This window comes from Nelumbo nucifera, chromosome 2 (genome assembly GCF_055504915.1).
Source record: "Nelumbo nucifera cultivar China Antique chromosome 2, China Antique-T2T, whole genome shotgun sequence".
Lineage (NCBI taxonomy): Eukaryota > Viridiplantae > Streptophyta > Magnoliopsida > Proteales > Nelumbonaceae > Nelumbo > Nelumbo nucifera.
Window position 1 is genome coordinate 50,436,936 of NC_142650.1, and position 19,025 is coordinate 50,455,960.

A 19,025-nucleotide genomic window follows, 5' to 3' on the forward strand; every position below is an offset into this window, starting at 1 on the left:
ATTTTACATAAGGGCAAAATTGGCATTATAATATAGTAAAATGCATGACATTAGCGGTTGCTGTTGGTTGGATTTCTAATGGTAATGAAGTTAGTGAGGGGGTTAACACTTTATCCCAAAAAGCCCGAGAAGTTTAAGGCCGTTTTAGAAAGCCCAGGGAGGTTTAAGGGTTTTATTACCCATTATTTGACACATAATTGAAGCAAAATTAGAGTGGATTTATCAAAGTTAAATAGACCTGTGGCCGATATATGTTAGCCAAGGCTTTCTTTTACCATTATTTATATGGTGTCACGCTGATGGGAAGGCCTTTATGGATAAATATCAATCGGCATATCAATGAAAAAAAGCAAGGAGTGAGGTCCACCAAGCAGAAGTTGACGTGCTAGGTCTTCTGCCTTTTACAAATTGTGATTTATGCTATGCAGCTTACTGTTGAAAAGATGAGGAAAACTGATTTTGAGGTACCGGCGTTTTGCATGCAACTTGGAAGCCACCTAATTATTGTCTGTCCTGAATCCTGATCCTTGAGATGCCCCGAGGGTCCCGTCCCATCTACAGGCCTGACGCCTGAGCCCGGAGGCGCCGGCCCCCGTCCCCTAACACTCTTTTTTGGTAAATATTGGATTTACGAACATATTACTTGGGAGGACTGCAGACATGTCCTGAATCCTGATCCTTCATCAGAACTCGATTCACCTTGGACGGCTCCTTAAATTCTTTGCATATTGGCTGGACCGAAGCCCATCGTGCAAGCGGGATGGTGAAGAAATTGTATGCTTTTTAATTAAAATAATACCCTTGTAGAGACCAAGATGGTAAGGAAATCTGATTGATCTGGTTTTAGATACTAGGCATACAGTCAGCATTCCAGTTGGAAGCCATTTTTAATTGGGTGAGGCCGTCAGGGTTAAAGTACGGGGCAGATTGCCAAGTTATAGCTTGTGAGCAAGGTTCAAAATATCGTATGTATTGGCCCATATCGGTCAATACATATCATATTGGAGCATTCTCGATGCATGCCCCTACAGGGAGTGTTTTGTGTTGGTGAGTGGTTCAGAGGATAGACTGGCCTTAGACCGGTCCCTTTGAACTAGATTCGGAAAAAATAAAAAAAAAAGAAAAAGAAAAACAGTACCGATACTGGCGGATCGCCCTATATTGATATTTTAAACCTTGCTTGTGACCTGATCCATCTATACTTCTCTAATAGAACCAAAGCTCTCCCTCTGCTTCTGGGTAATATTTGGCTCAGTGTCCAATCAAATTGATTTTTCATTTCACTTTTAGGGTTTAGTGATTTAAGGTTTTGATATGAAAATTAAGATGATGAGGTGATCAGACGTTATTTATCTGGTGGAACGACTCTAGGTCTCGGGTTTGATGAGAACACTCGACTCATGGCTGATTGTGCCAATTATTAAATGTTTGGTGTTCAATTTCCTGTAATTCCCATGACCAAGATATTTAATTGAAAGTTCTGCTGACAGTGTATCCACATTAATTCTCTTTCACAGAAGCACCTCGTTCAAAACTCGCCATGAATGGCCCTAGATTGACCATATTTACCATAAGGATTGGTGTAATTTCATCATTTCAGCTTGGCATAAATAAGATGGTGATAATAGGTCTGGAGTAGAAGGAACCCAAACAGAGAGGTCTAACTAAACCTAATTCATTATAAAAAAAAAAAAAAAATCAAATTCAATCTGAGAAAGATTCGTACTGCAAGTTTTCTGATCCATCCTCAGCTCTATGGGAGATGCAAGGATCCTGGATCGATTTCCTCGGGTGTAATTTACCAAGTCGACAGTCACATTGCGCATACGCTTCTTATATCCTTCCTAAGGCTCTCTCTCTCTCTCTCTAAACACCTCATTCCACAGCTGTTGCAGAAAGCGTTTGATGGGGGTTCAAGAAGCTTAAGGATTGGTCAGCTGAGGCACTAACCTTCAACTTGCAGTTGGGATCATCGCACTGATCAATCCCATTTTGGGTCGACGTCAAACCACCTCCTTGGACCATAACCTAATTTCCTATGTTCACCAATCCAAGCGTAGCTTCTTCTTTCTGTCAATCAGAAGGGAAGAATCCGGTGAAACCTTTTGATCCCTTATAAACTATCAAAATTGATTCTTTTTTTTTTTGATAAAATAGCAAAGTTGATTCCAAAAGCCAAAAGAGGTACTTCTACAGACTGCAAATGCAACCCATCATGATGTACGGATAACTTTCTTTACTAGACATACAGTGGGCTTCTCTCACCACACAGCGACAAGCGTAGCCACATGGTAGATTGGCCTGCCTTGTGGCCATTAAACCTTGCCCTTCAGAGTTTAGTTGCAATGGGAGATCTAAACCCCCCACAAATAATTCACAAGGGATTCATAGTGGGAGATGTTTCTTGTGTATTGCCTGACCATATGGCCCCATTAGCATACTTGGTTAAAGATCTTTGGGCCTCAAAAAGGACAAAAGTTCTGATTAGTTATTTCCAGCCTTGTCTATTGTCAAATGCAGAAGATCAACATGTGCACCTAGGGTTTCCTGGAGTTGAAGACGACTGTGAATTACTGGACTGACACATTTGGAAGATAGCAAGCACAGTAGGTTGCGACATGGTTTGGCCAACATCTAGAGATATACTACCTTAGATAAAAGGATTGACATGCACAGGCCTGACATACGCATAATGATAACCAGGTTTGAAGCTTACAATAACATGCAATCAGCTTCCTAAACCGTCCACACTGACAAACACCCCCTACGGCCTCGTCCGTTTTTACTTACCTGGCTAAGAAGCATGCTTCAGCATTCTGAAAGTTTAACACCTACCTGGAGAGAGAGAGAGAGGGAGAGAGAGAGAGAGATTTACCCAAGTCATGGGAGGGTATTGGTTACCTACGCAACTGATAATCTCCAGTAAAAATTTTTGGGATAAGTAGACTATAGTTCACCTCAGAAATATGAAATTACAGACGGTGGAACTAAGATTTCTGAATAAAAACCCCAAAATTTTTTCCATGGGACCTAATATTGTGGAAAACGAACAACGGTAAGTTGATCAACCTACACCCGCTAAATACCGGCTAATGAACAAGGCTTAAATGAGAACCATCGTCTCAGCCTTCTTTGATGGGAGAACATTTGCTTGTGCTGTTTTCTAACTTCTATGCCTTATAGTTAATAACCAAACTATATTACACTTGGTAAAATTAGCTCTTTCAAATGGCTAATCTAAATCAAATAGCAGGATTCAACAAAGAAATATGATAACTATTCTCTAGAATTCAGGGTTACACATCTTGAATAGCATAGCGCTTGTCCTCAAAACTCAATCTGATGATATGGGATCCATCATCCTCTACATGAACAATGATGGGGGCACGCAGCACTCAGAATTATGGCACTGACACATTAGTGGGGAATTAGGGGGTGGGGACCCAACAGGGTGCAATGGTGCTTGTGAGGTTCATTGCCCCTACCACAATGAGCCTGGGCACTTCAAATGGTTAATCTAAATCAAATAGATAATTGTACACCATGTTAAGTGCTGTAAATGGTGTTGTTTTACAGTAATTTAAGATCAAGACACAAGAATATCATTTACTAAGTTTCATGGCGCTAAAAAAACACAAACATCTTGACAAGAAACATGCCTCCACATGTCCACAATGGCAGTACCTCAAGGATGATTTTTTTTTTCAATTATCAATACCACACAAGTTTGGAGCATCCTGTCAAATGTAAATGTGAAAACACAAAGGATGCAACCTGTGATCCATAGTTAACAAAACATTTCAAAACAGCAGGCATTGATTCCAAAATCTACAAGAACACTGGTAACTGACAATAAATGAAGTTAGGTGAGAAAGCATACCTATCTTTGTTCACTAACCAACCAGCATATACACACATAGCCTTTCCCCATCATCCCAAAATAATGCTTGAGTATGATTAGAGAAAGTGTTGGTTACATAAAAAGTCCAACTCTGATATGACATGGCACTCGTGTACAAGCATCTAGGTATCATGGGCTTATCCCTTAAACTGGATTTCCTGCCCACTACTCTCTACCCACACTCTACCCGGTGCAAATTGCAGCCACACATCGCCATCTTGAATTGTGAGATGTGTGGCTGCAATTTACGCAGGTAGAAAAAGTGAGTAGAAGTCCGGGTTCCTTACCTCCTCCCTATCAATCATAATGTGCATTGTTAGATATATAAACTGAGAACCATGGTTCTAGATGAAAAGGTTATGGCTTAAGTTCAGTACCAGATCTAACGACAGGAACCAGCAGAGACACTCCTCTCTTGGTGGAAAGGGATTCCAATCATCAAAGACCTAAGGCTATGTTTGTTTTGACAACTTTCTTGCAGGGTTCTTGTTACTATCTCAAGTTGTACTTGCAATTGGGTATAAGTTTGACATCAGTAGGAATTCAGAGTCTTTGTGGTCTAAGTTCAACAAGAAAACTTTAACTAGATCAGCAGGAATTTGGAAATCTTCCTTCTTCCGGATAAGATCTACTCCGAAGATCTGATGTTCAATCATACTCCTTATGTCTTCTCTTAACATAAACTATGCCATTTTTGGTCATCTCCTCGTCTATTTAGAGCATTCAACACTAAACCATGTCTTCTATGCACAAGACCAAACAGTCTCGGCAAACTCTATATCATGTTTTCACTTATTTGACCTACTAACGTGTTAAAAATCTGTCAAACGGTACCACTTTTCTGATGCTGAATTTGATGGAGTGGGTCGCCACCCATTTATTTGGACACACAAGATATGATTTATTAACTGACATGGCTAAAAAAGTGTTACAACTAGAAGTTGAAAGATGAATGTATACAATGTCCAAATAGGAATTAGTGCCACCTTAACCTAATTGAATATTTTCATTACCCTATTATTTCTGGGTGTTCATTATTATTTTGAAAGTTTAGAGGTTCCTTGCTTGATGTGGATTGTTTATTTGTTTTGTTCAACATATGATGCATTTATATATTTGTAGTGTACTATTTGAGGAACCTATAAACCTAGCATCTGCATCCCAAGATTTTGGGGTTGAGTAGTTCTGATTCCAAGAAGCATATATCTATTGACATCTACTCCCGGATCCATGAAATATGGATGGCATTTAGCTACCATCAGCTGCTATATATTTTTCTAAAAACAGGATAAAGTTGAATCTACATCATCACATTAGTCTCCATTGTACTCTCATCCCGAATCCATTTCTCCATTTAAATCATTATGTGATTGTAACCACAAGATCCTCCATTTTCATATTTCCTTTGCATGTTGACCCTTCTACTTGATCATTCAGCTCTGAAGATTTAAGAGCTATCACCCAATTTCTTCAATTCTTTTTCATATTAAAGAGATCATGTTGACTGAAGGAAGTATACTACAAGTGGGTAGAGGATGATAGAAGTAGGAGGCATTCTCAAGGGTAGCATCAATATCCATGTAGGAGTAGGACAGGCAGGGGCCCTTTACTTTCTACTTTCAGGTTTGATCACTGGAATGCAAGAAACTAATGTTTAAGAGAGCTATCAGAGTTGGTTATGTGATTGAAAATTTATGTAAGAAATATCCACAAAAGGTTAAGTTAAAGTTACAAAAGAGGTTGGTTGATAGCAGTTTGGATTTGTATATAGTGTGGGTTTGGCCAGGGGTTAGGAGAATTTTCAAGACTGAAATCAAAAGGAAAGGTCAGTGCACAGTAAATAATAACTTAAAAATAGCAGTATGAATAAATTAGTGGAGAATAGAATGGAAGAGTTAGAGAGAGAGAGAGAGAGGTACTGAATAAAATCTCAGCAATGAGAATAGAAGAGAGATTGAGATAGAGCAATAACAGAGAATAGCATGACAATATAGAAGAAATAGCATGCATGAATGTATCATCGTAAACTAAAACCATAATGCCTGAACAGACTGGCATATTAGATAAAATAAACACGGACTCAAAGTTTAGTCATTAGAAGAATAGAAGAGAGGTTGAAATAGAGAAATAATAGAGAATATCCTTCTATTTTAGAGGAAATTAATAACAAGCCTTCAAGTATCATAATACGCAGTGCTTGAAAAAACTAGCACATTAGATTATATAAGCATGGACTGAAAATTGCTTGTGAGCAAGTAAGTTCCTAAAATTATAACATAAACTGATCACTTTCTTGCCATCATCAGCTTAGAGATTACATCATGGTGTTCTTTTCAACTTTGTGTCTCTACCAACCATACTAAACTCCATCACAGTGTAAATCGGTTTTAATGTAAAAATTACAATAATAACCAAACTGGAGTTGACTTCATTAAGTCATGAAAAAACACAATTTCAAGAATATCACTGTGGTTATCTACCTTGAGAGTTTTAATATCTCTTGTTTTGACCAATTAATTTATAAGCCCCTAGAAATCTTTTTTCACAAAACCAACAATAACATCACACAGCATGGTTAAAATAGGGAAATGTACATTGAAACACTAGGAAAAAAAATCCAGTAGGGATTTGGGTGCTTCAAAAATCTGTTGAAAAGCAGGGTGATTAGGGCCTAAAGACTAAGTAAGGTATATGAGATAGGTTTGAACCAGGGAAGAGAGGGGGTACTTAGAAGTGCACTTGTCTTTCTGAAGCAGTGCAGTGGCTGGTATTCTAATGAACACTTGTGGTATAACTGTACAAGGAGGAAAAAATCACCAAGATCCACCTATAGAAAGAAGGAAACAATAGTGCCATATTTAACCCATGGATTTCCTTTTGTTTTTCTTTTTTCTCTCATACCATCATAAGGCTAGCTTGGACTACTATTTCATCCTTGAGGTCCTACTTAATTATGAAGAGAATCTACAATTGTTGCAAGAGAAAAGGAGGAAGAATTTATCAATATGCAAATATAATGAAAACAATATGAGCATGGTATTACCTGTTCACTTTTGAATACAAGTAATAAATAAGACCAAACTTCAAGGAATTTCAATGAATTAGTAGGTGTAGGAGATTTTATTTCTTCCTTTGGAACTTTGTCTTCAATAGTAATGCAACATTAATTCATTTACATTTCGTAGTATATTGACAACTAGATTTTCCTTTTATAGTTATTTAGGAGAAGAATCACTAAACAAGGAAAATAAAGTTCAAATGGATAAATGTGAGAGGAAGAAATATCACAATACTTGGAGGACTAGAATTAGTTGGTTAATTATCCATGCCATCTGGAAGTCTTGTTGAGACTGATGTATACTTCAATGCTCCTAGAACATCAGGTCCCAAAAGTAAGCGAGGTAATGAGGGATTGGTTTTTTTCTTCTTTGGCTACATGAGTTTTGTTCCACATAGTGCTAATAATCATATATATAGTTGGGATGATAAATGGCTTTCTAATATTGTTTATTGAGGACAAGATGATCATCATTACTATGCCATCTGTTCAATTGTCAATGAGAATCTGATCACAAATTTAAAGAGGGTCCAAATAAGTCAAAAAAAAAAAAAAGAATTCTCATAAAAAACATATATCATACATGGAGCATCTATTCTGAATTAGGAGTCATAGGTTGGTCTAATGGTAAAATCTTGGGCTGGCAAGCATTAGAGCATGGATTTAAGTTGATATGTGACTTTATAATATTGCTTGTTGAGGACAAGATGATCATCATACTATGCCATCTGCCCAATTGTCAAAGAGGGTCCAAATAAGTCAACTCAAACTATATATAATGCATGGAGCATATATATATATATATATATATATATATATATATATTCTAAATTAAGAGATATTGCTTGGTGTAATGGCAAAATCTTGGGTGACACACATTATAGCGTGGGTTTGAGTTGAGAGTGGCACTTTGGTGCAAAAGTCGCCAAAGGTTAGGTCCGTATCCAGTCCACCCCACACAAAACCCCAGATAGCTAGGACCATTGGACCAACATCGGGTAATGACCTTTTAAGCATATATTTTAAATAATGGCATGGTGATATTTAAAAATAGAAAGTGAAAATAAAATAGCATAGTATTAAACTATTAACCACAATTATAACTAAACACGTGGGTAATTGATGCATCTTTTACAAGGCAGGTTGATTTGAGCATGTTGCATCATGGTTGCAAGTGATTGAATGATTAAACAATGAATTTTAAATAAAAATAAACGAGAAAGCATATTGTATTTACCATAATTTGTATATTTTCTGTCTTTTATTTTGTCTTATTATGTAATAATATTTCTGTATACACACACATGTATGTATGATCTCATGCAAACTTGGTGCATTGCTAATTAATAAACTACTTAAATTGATTGAAGAATACCTTACCTCACAGGAGACATGGAATCAAAGTATAAAGAGTGGAATATTTGTAAAAGATATAAAAGAGTACAATGGGAGACTGGGAGAACCCTTCAGAACAGCTAGGGACCAGTATTTACACAAAAGCTATAAATCAAGTATCTAAGAAATCTATTTTCCATCAATATTAAAGGGATACTTTATCTATGTTCGAGCATGAAAAGATAATACTCTACCATTAGTACGACCTCTGTGTTTGGCCAAAAATAGAGTTTCCTAAAAGTATATGTTACAGCAGATAATGCACATAATGATAGAGCTTATGGAATATGACCGCAGGTTGCAAACTGATGTGAAAGAGTGCATTTTTATTTTCGGACAGCAGGTAACAGGTTGGGTCCTTCTACTTTTAAGGACCCAACAACCAGACCAACTTGCTTAGAGAATTAGAAGTGACCCATTTTAGGAAGGATTCAGATGAACTTAATTAGTCCCCCTTGACCCCAACCTCCACCACGTCACCACCCTTTATGGCAGCAAGTAACCAAATTAAAGCAAGCACCCATGAAGTCATGAACCATCATCATCCTCTTGTAGAAGCTCCGAGACAACCCCTATATTGTTTCGTTTCGCTTAACTGTTGAGCTTTATAGGCCCTACTTTTTTACTTTGATTATTATTTATTTAGTTTTGATAACATACAGAAAATACTAATTTAAGTGTGTCAGAACTCAGGAATCAGAATTGGAAATGTCAAATCAGTGCTACAGCTGGTTTGTCATTACTCATTGCTTCACTAATGAAAACCGAGCAATTCCTCAAAGCACCCTTTCCAATGTCCAAACTAAGCTTTTGCTCACTTCTCAGGGAACTCGCCCATAAAATAACAAAAAGTAGAATTAAGACAATGAATGATAACTAAATAAATCAATTAAATATGTATGATATGTCGGGTTCACTCACCAGGTTTAACAGTAAGGAAGAATGGGTTCTTTAATCTTTCCAAGAGAGAATTCCAAATAGATTTTGAGACTCCAACGTCATTTCTCGACCGCTTTGTTTTTTCTACAAAGTTGAATACATTCTTCCACAAACAGAGAATAGCAGAACAAACCTACTCGAGAGTCAAGACATCAAATTCACAGAAAGATGAAAAAGAAATATCGACTTTGATTCTATGTTACACAAGGACACAGAAATGAAGAAAATTAAAACCATTCAGAGAGAACCCAAATGAAAAAGAAAACAGAAGAATAAGAGGATGATGATGAAGATGAAAAGAGCAGTATCACTAACTACATCTCTTCCTATCGCTTTCTCTCTCTCTCACTTGCAGTTGTATCGATTCTTCTTGTTTTAGTAAGATGGAGGTGGTCGGGGAGGAGCCCAAAACACATCATGTGGCATCTGACCGTTGGTAAGCAGATTTGGCGGGAGATTATAGATGGGCAGGGAAGACGGGTCAGGTAAAACATGAGACTGAGATGCAGAAATACCAGAAGTTCCCGAATTTACCCCTGATGTTTGCTGTAATTGCATACCCTCGCCGGCCGGTTCGTCTTTGATTGGCAGCCGCTCGTACGTCGCATTCGCGAATGTCGCTGCAATCACCATTACTGGTCCAGACGCCATGAGCGCACCCACAACACTGCCACCCACCACCTGCCCCTGCCCTCCAGCCAAATAGACGGTCAGCCCGCTCGCACCGGGCGGTGATGGTGCGGGCAAAAACGCCCCAGAGAGCGAGAGTATCTCGAAGCGTCCATGAAGAGTGATGACCGCACCCGATGCTGCCGGTTGACGGAGAGTAACATTGGTGACGACACCGCTTCCGCTTAGAACACAGACTCCACGCTGCCGGCGCCGAGCGAATGTCGCAATGCTTTCTACGACGTCGCTACCGCTACTGATCTCTAAGACGTGGCTCCGTAGCGCATTTGGGCTCTCTCTGGTTATAATAATAGGCGGCTTTGGCTTGTTCTTGGACCCTGGTGGGCGGCCACGAGGTCTCCGAGCACTACCAGTTTCGACACCCTCATGACCAGCGTTCTGATCTTCGGCGTCTCGGTCGTTGTTCCTGCTGTCATCGTCTTCAGCGTTTTGGTTGGAAGCGTTAGGATTGGCAGTACTGTTGCTACCGCTGCTATTGGTGGTAGTAGCGGGGTCCATAAGCTCTTGCTCTCTCCTAGGACCGAGTCGCCCCAATCCACCATGGTCATCGTCTGTGTTTCTGAGTTGAAGGGACGGGGTCGACAGCACCGGGTCGAACCCTCCCAACCCCACATTTCCGACCCACCACCGATTTGCCAGGGCTGCTTCTTCGGAGAAACCCTTGTTATTTGGTAGAGAAAAATGCAAATTGAAAGAAGGAAAAAGGAGATTAATAACAGACCCTCTTTAGCTTTCCCTTCTTTGTGTTGTTGATTGAATATATTGCACCAAGTGTCGCTCCGCCTTTGTCGTGGACTGAGACCGATAGGGAGATACCCAACAGCGAAGATGGAGAGTCCTCTTTGTTCTTTTTTTCTTGTTTTTTTTTTTTCTTTTTACTTTTTCTGGTTGTTGGACATGAAAATGGGAGAGTTTGATGATGAAGAAAACCCAACTAGAAGATAAAAGTCCAAAACTTTATTTGTTGTCTGTCACCCAAAGCCAGTCGTCGAACTGCTTCCAACAATCACACCACCCAGCAAATTATGATGGTGAAGGAATCTGAAGTTCTGCTACCCACATGGGTTTTCTTCTCCTTTACTTCTGCATGAAACCCTAACTGATAGATTTGCAATTGAAGGCTGATACATAAGATCCTGAAATAATATAAAGAGCAAGCTCCAGCTTCTAAAAACCAGAGAATGCAACTATCTCACATCATACCGTTTGAAATCATAGAAACCGAAGAAGGTTAGCTTATACTTCATTCACCCTCAAGTGAAAGCGTGAAAACCCCGTTGTTGCATCTGCTTCAAGGACGAGATCTGTGTGATCTCTCTCTCTTGGAATGTATAATATGTAGTTACAACTTTTGCTGCTGCGGGTATGTTTACTTTTCTATTTTTTTTTTCTTCTGGGTTTAATAACTGAAAACTGAGCAGAAGGAAAGAAAGGGAGAAAGCTTTGCTTGCCTAAACAGATACGGCAAGTACAGGGGAATACAGGTGGTTCCTCTCTCTCTCTCTCTCTGGGTATGACCGTACAATAACTAATTAAGCACTACTTGGCGTACGATGCAAAATCGATCCCCGTGTATGTCTTCGAGGAACATGAATCTATGCTCCATCAGCAGATCAGTGATGACTGTAGAGGCCGTTATCATCGTCCTGTCCCGCCTCCACCTCCACCTCCTCCCTTATCTCTCTATCTCTATTGTATATAAATATAAATAAACCCTTTCTCCCTCTATAATAATATGTACATATATTAGAGTAATTAACACATCCGATCTATGTAGCGATTTAGTGGTAGTAGTAGTAGTGATCTACCTATCCATCTATCGACCTGTCTAGACTTTGATCAGATAAAAGCGGTGGATGTGCTTCTACCTGTTAGCTCAGAATTCAGATTGGCGGTTTTGGCATGTCTGGTTTTGTAAGATTCCTGGTTTTCGCTCCGTGTGAAATTATGAATCTCTCTTTCCTCCTCCTCCGACTCTCTCTCTCTCTCTCTCATCAGTGAAGAAAGACAGGTAATAATAATAAATGAGAGAAGAAAGTATAAGTAGTAGATTATAATGTAATGTAACGTATTGTGGTATTGGAGACGTAGAGTGTGGGGTAACGTGCGCGTGAGGATGTGGGAACATCGAACACGTCAATTTCCCGAGTCCCGACATAGTATCGAATGCCAAGGTGGCCCCAGCAGCCAGCCAACGCTACCTTCTCTCTCTCTGCCTTTTCTAATTCAAATGCCATTAATGTATTAATACCTATTTTAAGCGTGACTTAAACGTATTTCTACTGTTCTACACCTACTAAGTACTAACATAAAACATAACATGATCCGTAAGAAGGATACCTCTCAGTTGACCCGGAAATCGCTCTGAATCAACTCGTACTCGATTGATTCTGTTTGGCTTGAGTGGCCTCTTTCCATTTTACTGTTAATTTGTGAAACATGGGCATAAGATACATCACTAGACCTGTTCATGGGGCGGGCCAGGCCGGGCCGGGCTCAGGCTCGGGCTCGGGCTTGGTCCGGGCTTTTATTCTTCATGAATGGAAATTTGTTAGGCCTGAACCCGAGCCCGGCTCGACCAATGGGCCTACAACTTGGGCCCGAGCCTGGCCTTGATAAAAAGCCCGAAGCCCGAGTTCGTAGTGACTGTAAGCTGCGATTTCAATAGTGATTAGTTTGCGTCTGAGAGAGAGAGAGAACTCGCCGTCGCCATCGGTGACTATAAGCTGAGTTCGCGGTGTCTGAGATTTGTAAGCTGCGATTTCAAGAGTGACCAATTCGCGTCTGAGAGAGAGAGAGAGAGAGAGAGAGAGAGAGAGAGAGAGAGAGAGAGAAAGAAAGAGAGAAAAAGTGAGAAGAGGAACGGTAAATGTTCGCGCGCCTCATCGGTTGTGTGGTTGCCTGAGAGTGTAAAGACTGAGGACTGAGGAGGATGTGAAAACTGAAGAGAAGAGAGGTTCGGCTGGAAAGAGGTGAAAGAGAAGAGGGGTTCGACTAGGGTTTTTTAACTTTAATCTATAGGTCGGGCCGAGTTGGACTCAGGCCGGGCTATTTTGGCAAATTCCGAACTTGGCTTGAATTTATTGCAGGCCAGGCTTTTTGGCCTAAGGTTAAGCCCGCGGGCTCTTTTACATATTCAAGCCCGTCCGAGGGCCGGGCTGACCCATCGAACCATCCGACCCATGAACAGATCTATACATCACAAAGCCTTATTGCCTTATTGGTTTAAAGGCTTTCATCATATATATAAAAACTTAGTGTAGGATGAACAAAATGCAACAAGAGATACCGCACTTTTCACTTCAGTTAGTATCCCATAAAAAATATATATACAAAAAATTTCCTTTATACTTGTCTGCTTTTCAGAATAGGCTTAATATATATCTTCGTCATATGCTTACCATATATAGAACTTTTCTTAGATATCCATTATATGGGTTAACAGATTAATGCCATTGCTTTATTCTATAAATTTTTATCTCATACCCTTTAATATACATAAAAGCTTAAGCTGTTAGTTAAAATTTCTGAATATGTTTTCTATTTTTTAACTTACTCCCTCAAGCAAAAAATCATTTGGCAAAGCTGTTATATGTAAGGTCCTTGAATAGGTTTTTGTTTCTAACATCTTATAAATTCACAAGTTTACATGTCATCGATGAAATTCTAGGTTTTTCTACAACCAAAATGCTCTTATCTTACCTACTACAACAAAGTGTTAAGTATACATTTCTATTAGATTAAACTCAATTTTGATGCATCTAGAAGAGCTGATGGTTGATGTGTGGTGGGTGTCATTAGGGGTGAGCAGAAAAAATAAAAAAACTGAATCGACCGAAAAAAACAGACTAAAATAGAATTGAAAAATCGGTTAATTGAACTAGTCAGTTTGATTTTGATTTGGTGTTCTTAAAAAATCGAAGGTACCGATTTAGTTTCGGTTAATCAATATAGAAAACCGGCAATTAACCAAACCGAGCGATATACATATATTTCTATATATTTTTTATATATATTTTATATATTATAAATTAATAAATATACACTATATATAAATATATATATATATTTATAATATATGATATATTTATTTATTATTTAATATATAATATTATATATATATATATTTATATATATTTTTATAATATATGTTATAATTATTAAAAAACCAAAAATCCGACGAACTGAACTAATGGTTAACCAAACCGGTCAACCAATTAACCCATTGATTTTAATTCGATTTCGATTACTGATTTTCCAAAAATCGATAATACTGGTTTGGTTAAAAAAAAGTTTCATAGTTCGATTAACCAAACTATGAACAGCCCAAGTTGTCATTGCTAGAGATGCTTTTTGATAAGCTTCTACGAGTAATTTATAAGGATATGTTGGAATTTGTACAATCTTTAATTCGAGGAAGAAAGAAGCCACCCATGAGGTCTTTCTTATTTTCTATTCCATATCGTTTGTGTCTTTGGCTCACTTTGGGAAGAATAGAAATGTAAATAAATATAAATATATACAATACAAATACAATATATATATTTTTTGTAAATATTTACAAATACATAATATAAAGTTTTACACTGTACATAATTATATTTGTACTCTTTCCAAACTAATATTTTAGTTGTATCCTTTCCCAACTATCAAAAAAAAAAAAAGAAGAAATAATCTAGGATCCAGAGAAGGTCCATTCAAACTGCAAAAAAAAAAAAAAAGTGCTAACAATATAATCCTATATAGAACATCACATTAAACTTGAGTAAATTAACTAAATGAATAGAATCATACATGAGAGAGAGAGTGAAGGAATGGAACGCATGCATCGGAGGGCAGTGAAGAAGCAAAGTAGGATCCAGAGAACGCATAGGTAAAGGCTCAATGCAGATTTCTGAATTCCAATTCAAACTATAAGAACATTCAAAAATATCAAATACCCCCAATCTATACATCAATGTCCACCCATAAATTGGCTTCAATTCCGATTTCAATTGTAATTTAAGCTTAAAAATTCTGATCCTGGGCTGAGCCATTATTTTCCTATATTTTTTCTTATTTTTTTATTTAAACAAATATTATTTTAAGGTAAGATGGGATTGAATTTTTGTATTATTTATTGTTTTCCTACTTTTTTCTCATTTTTATTTGAATTAATTATAATTGAGTCTTCAAACTTCAAAGTAAGTGGACATTTGGATTAGGAATGGCAATGGGGAGGGGTGGGGATCCTCTCCCCATCCCCGTCCTTGCGAAAATCCCCATCCCCATCCCCGTCCCCGTCCCCGTCCCCATCTCCGCTAACAAGGACAAGGTTACCCCCCCCATCTTCATGGGGATCCCCATTCCCTGTGATTTTTTATAATATTAACCATTTTTTGTTTTTTATTTTATTTAAAAAATAAAAATAAAATGATTAAAATTTATAATCCTATTAGAAAAAATCCAAACATATGTACACATATACATATATATTAGTGGAGATCCCATGGGGCAGGGATTAGGGTCGCGGAGAGTGCTCTCTCCGTCCTCGTTAACAAAGATGAAAATTTCTCCATCCTTATCTCGGGGGAAATCATCCCCGTCCCCACCCCATTCAGAATAAATCTCCACAGGGATCAGGGAAATGAGGGCCCTCTGGATCTGAGCAATCCTCCAATCTCACTGTCCAATGTCCATCCTTTCTTTGCATAGCAGAAGTGGAAATTAATGGAACCTAATTAAACTTCCACCTCAATTCTACATAGCTCAAATATGCATGGTAGGCCCTAGGTATTTCAAAAGCCACGAAAATGAGGATATGTAGGATTAAATCTGTATTGTTTCATTTTCCACTCCGCTACAATTGAAACCCAAGGATGGAATTCAGAAGGTTATGGAATTGGCTATATGGCTTTGTCAATTTCATATAAACCCAAACACATCCTAAATTAATTAAGCTTTTCCCGTCGATTGCAGTTGGGTAGACCAGGTAGTAGAATGATAAATGTAATCCAACTCTTTTATCTTCATCAACAATCAAGAGTTCCTTATAAAATCATGCAGTAGCTCTTGTACAAATGTAAATATATACAAAATAAAAGGTTTTACATTCTACAAATTTGTATTTATATTTTTTCCAAACTGAACATTAGGGCTCTTGGCCACTTATTTTTATATATTTCGCCAGATTTTGGATACGACATCAAAATTAATAAATGTAAACGTTAATAATAAAATAATTAAAACCCAATAATTTTCTTCTTAAGACAATCCATTTTAGATTTTTGATGTGAATTGTGAAATGACTGAATTGAAATTTTCAAAATTTAAAAGCTTGTTTGTTCATTCTTTAACCGCATGTGGTACAAGTATTCTTTGCAAGTAGTGAGGAACAATGCTGTGGATTTGACAGGTTATTCAAAACAGCTGAAATTGCTGAACTGAATGCTTTGTTGCTTTGTCTTTTAATATGAATAAAATCATTATATGATAAATATTTAAGGGTATAATAATTTATCAAATTTAAGATTCTGTTTGGCTCAAGGAAATAAAGGTTTGGAATCGGAATCAGAATGGGTTATTCCAATTTTAATTGTTTGGTTGGGTGAAACTAAAATCTCATTCCCATTTTTGGTCGAATGGTATTTCCCCATTTGAGGGGAATGACTATTCCCTCCCCTTCCTTTGGGAATGGAATTTTATTCATATTGATTTTGATTTTTATTCTCATTTCTGTCTGAACCAACAAGACTATAAAAATAGATCATTTCAATTCTGATTCTAATTCCTAATGCAAATTCAATGAATCCTAACTTTCACCCATTAAGTAGCCCCACCTCCTTAAAATCTCACTTAATATTCGATAAGAAATAAAGCAATAAAATTTTCAGGTTAGCCACTACATAATTACAGTGGGGATCGGGACACAAAAACACCATAATTTCAGGTTTGCATCCATGTATTTATTGTAATATACTAGAAAGCTAACCAAACTGGAGGCTGAAGCCCGCCAACAAGCACCAAAGCCAATATCTTTTGTTGTAAAGTCCAAATATCATCAATGATGGCGGCTCGAGTGAAGGCTAAAATCTATTTGACGAATTCAAATCAGCCCCCACAAGACTGCCCCCCACAATGTCATACTGTACATCTCCATCGTGTATTGAGAATATTTTCCGATGATAAATCAAGAATGATGATAATATCAATACACGGCGGAGATGTAATATAGGACGTTATTGGGGCAGTCTTGTGGTGTCTCCTATTTAACATGTTAACATGTGTATCATTTCACCGTTTGTCTCTATATTATTCATAAAATGCAATAGTTGTTAACTTGTTATTCCAATGGAAATTTATTCTTTTTATCATGGGTTAAGTCAAGTTATATTGATTCCAAGTTTCAACTTGTAATTTGTGGTGAATTGGGTGAAGCCTGGATTGGACTTTGGGGGCCCTCTCCCTATGACCCATCCCTCTATATATGACTGGCGGTGCCTCATTAAAGCATCACTGATTCACTGAACTGATACTGATTCAATCAGCTTTAACCAAAAAAATAAAATGCTTTTCCAACTTTGGAATGGGCAAAGGAATAGGCAAAAAACTCAACATAGAATGGAATAGTGCCAATGCCAAATTTTGTGACCATTCAAACCGGCTGGATCCAATCTTGTAGACATGAAGAAGACCAAGACGGTATAAAATCGTTCATATATATACCTCGAACGAATCGCTGCAACAAGAGACAGAGAGAAAAAGGAGGAGCACTAAGTTTAAGTTATGGCAGAAGAATAATCACAGCCCACTTGATTTATGTAACATGGAGATAAGTCATAAAATAATAACAAAATTAATAATACCATCTGAATTAAGACATTGCTTCGTCTGCAGGACCAATCTAGTGTAGCACATGGGATGATGGATGTGTGAAGGAATTAATCTAATATTTTATACTCATGTACACATGGGATCGTTTTTTGGGTCCAGGTACAGAATCGGTTCATCCAGTCCAGGCCCCAACCAGTACTGCTCACGTTACCTATATATGTTCAAAGGATGAGGTCAACCTCAACCAATATGAGATGACATTTAGGTTTCTGATCCATGCATTCCGTAAGGGTTTGAGCTTTAATAATTAATGTAGTATTCTGTAAAGTTGAATTCTGGCCCAGTTAAATGGATCCAATTCTCTGATAATGATTTTTATTCAGGTCGTAGGTCGTAGCTGGGTTATAAATGCCTCAAAACTGTGGTACTGCTACGGAGTCCTTAGTCCCACAACCAGGGTGTAATGGTGTACATGTAACTCATTTATCAAAATGAAAAAGAAAATGGTGTACATGTATCTCTGACTCTCTGTCTTTTCTTTTAGTTTTATATTCCTTCACTTGTCTTATCCTCAATATTATTTCTATCCAAACAATGGTCATATCCATATATATCCTCCCCCAGCAATGAGATTGCAATAATCAAGAATTAATAATCGTTTTGCCAACTAATCAGTTGACCGTTTTGGGGACCACCCCCCCTTTTGAATTAAGTGGGATAATGCACCAACTATACATGCATGATTGGATTGGAGTCTTTCTTCATTCAAAGGATTTGCAACTACTGTAGAGTCTTGCTCTTTCTTATCACTTCTGTGACTGTGGGTTATTCTCTCTCTCTCTCTCGCTCAAAAGTGCCTTTGCCTCTGAATTCCAGGACTATTCTTCTTTTCCAATTCCCCCCTTAAATTGGTTAATTTAATAGATTTTGTAAAGTTTATCTGTTAAGGTTAATATTAATTCTTTTGTATATTTTAATTGGGTCAAAGTATTGCTTTTCTGGTCTATTTGATCACTTAGTCCTGATCTTGAGGTCCAGGCCAAGTAATGGGGTCCCAAACGGCTGTCCAAATCTTATAATCCAAGGCCCAATATTGTCTAGTTGTCTAGTTTATTTTATTTTACAATACAATCTCCAAATGTTTGGTCAAATGAGACTTGCCCTCTTAGATCTTACAAAACAAAGAAAAGAAATATAAAGAAAGCTTGTATAAAACCATGCTGATACATA

General features: G+C 37.7%; 1 pseudogene across 1 annotated transcript; it reads right to left on the bottom strand.

Moving 5' to 3' along the window:
* Positions 1-9,336: 9,336 nt before the first annotated feature.
* On the bottom strand, positions 9,337-11,980 carry LOC104601307 (AT-hook motif nuclear-localized protein 20 pseudogene; annotated as a pseudogene). The gene has a single exon (XR_016081924.1). The product of XR_016081924.1 is annotated as an AT-hook motif nuclear-localized protein 20 pseudogene (transcript).
* Between the last annotated feature and the right edge of the window lie 7,045 nt (positions 11,981-19,025).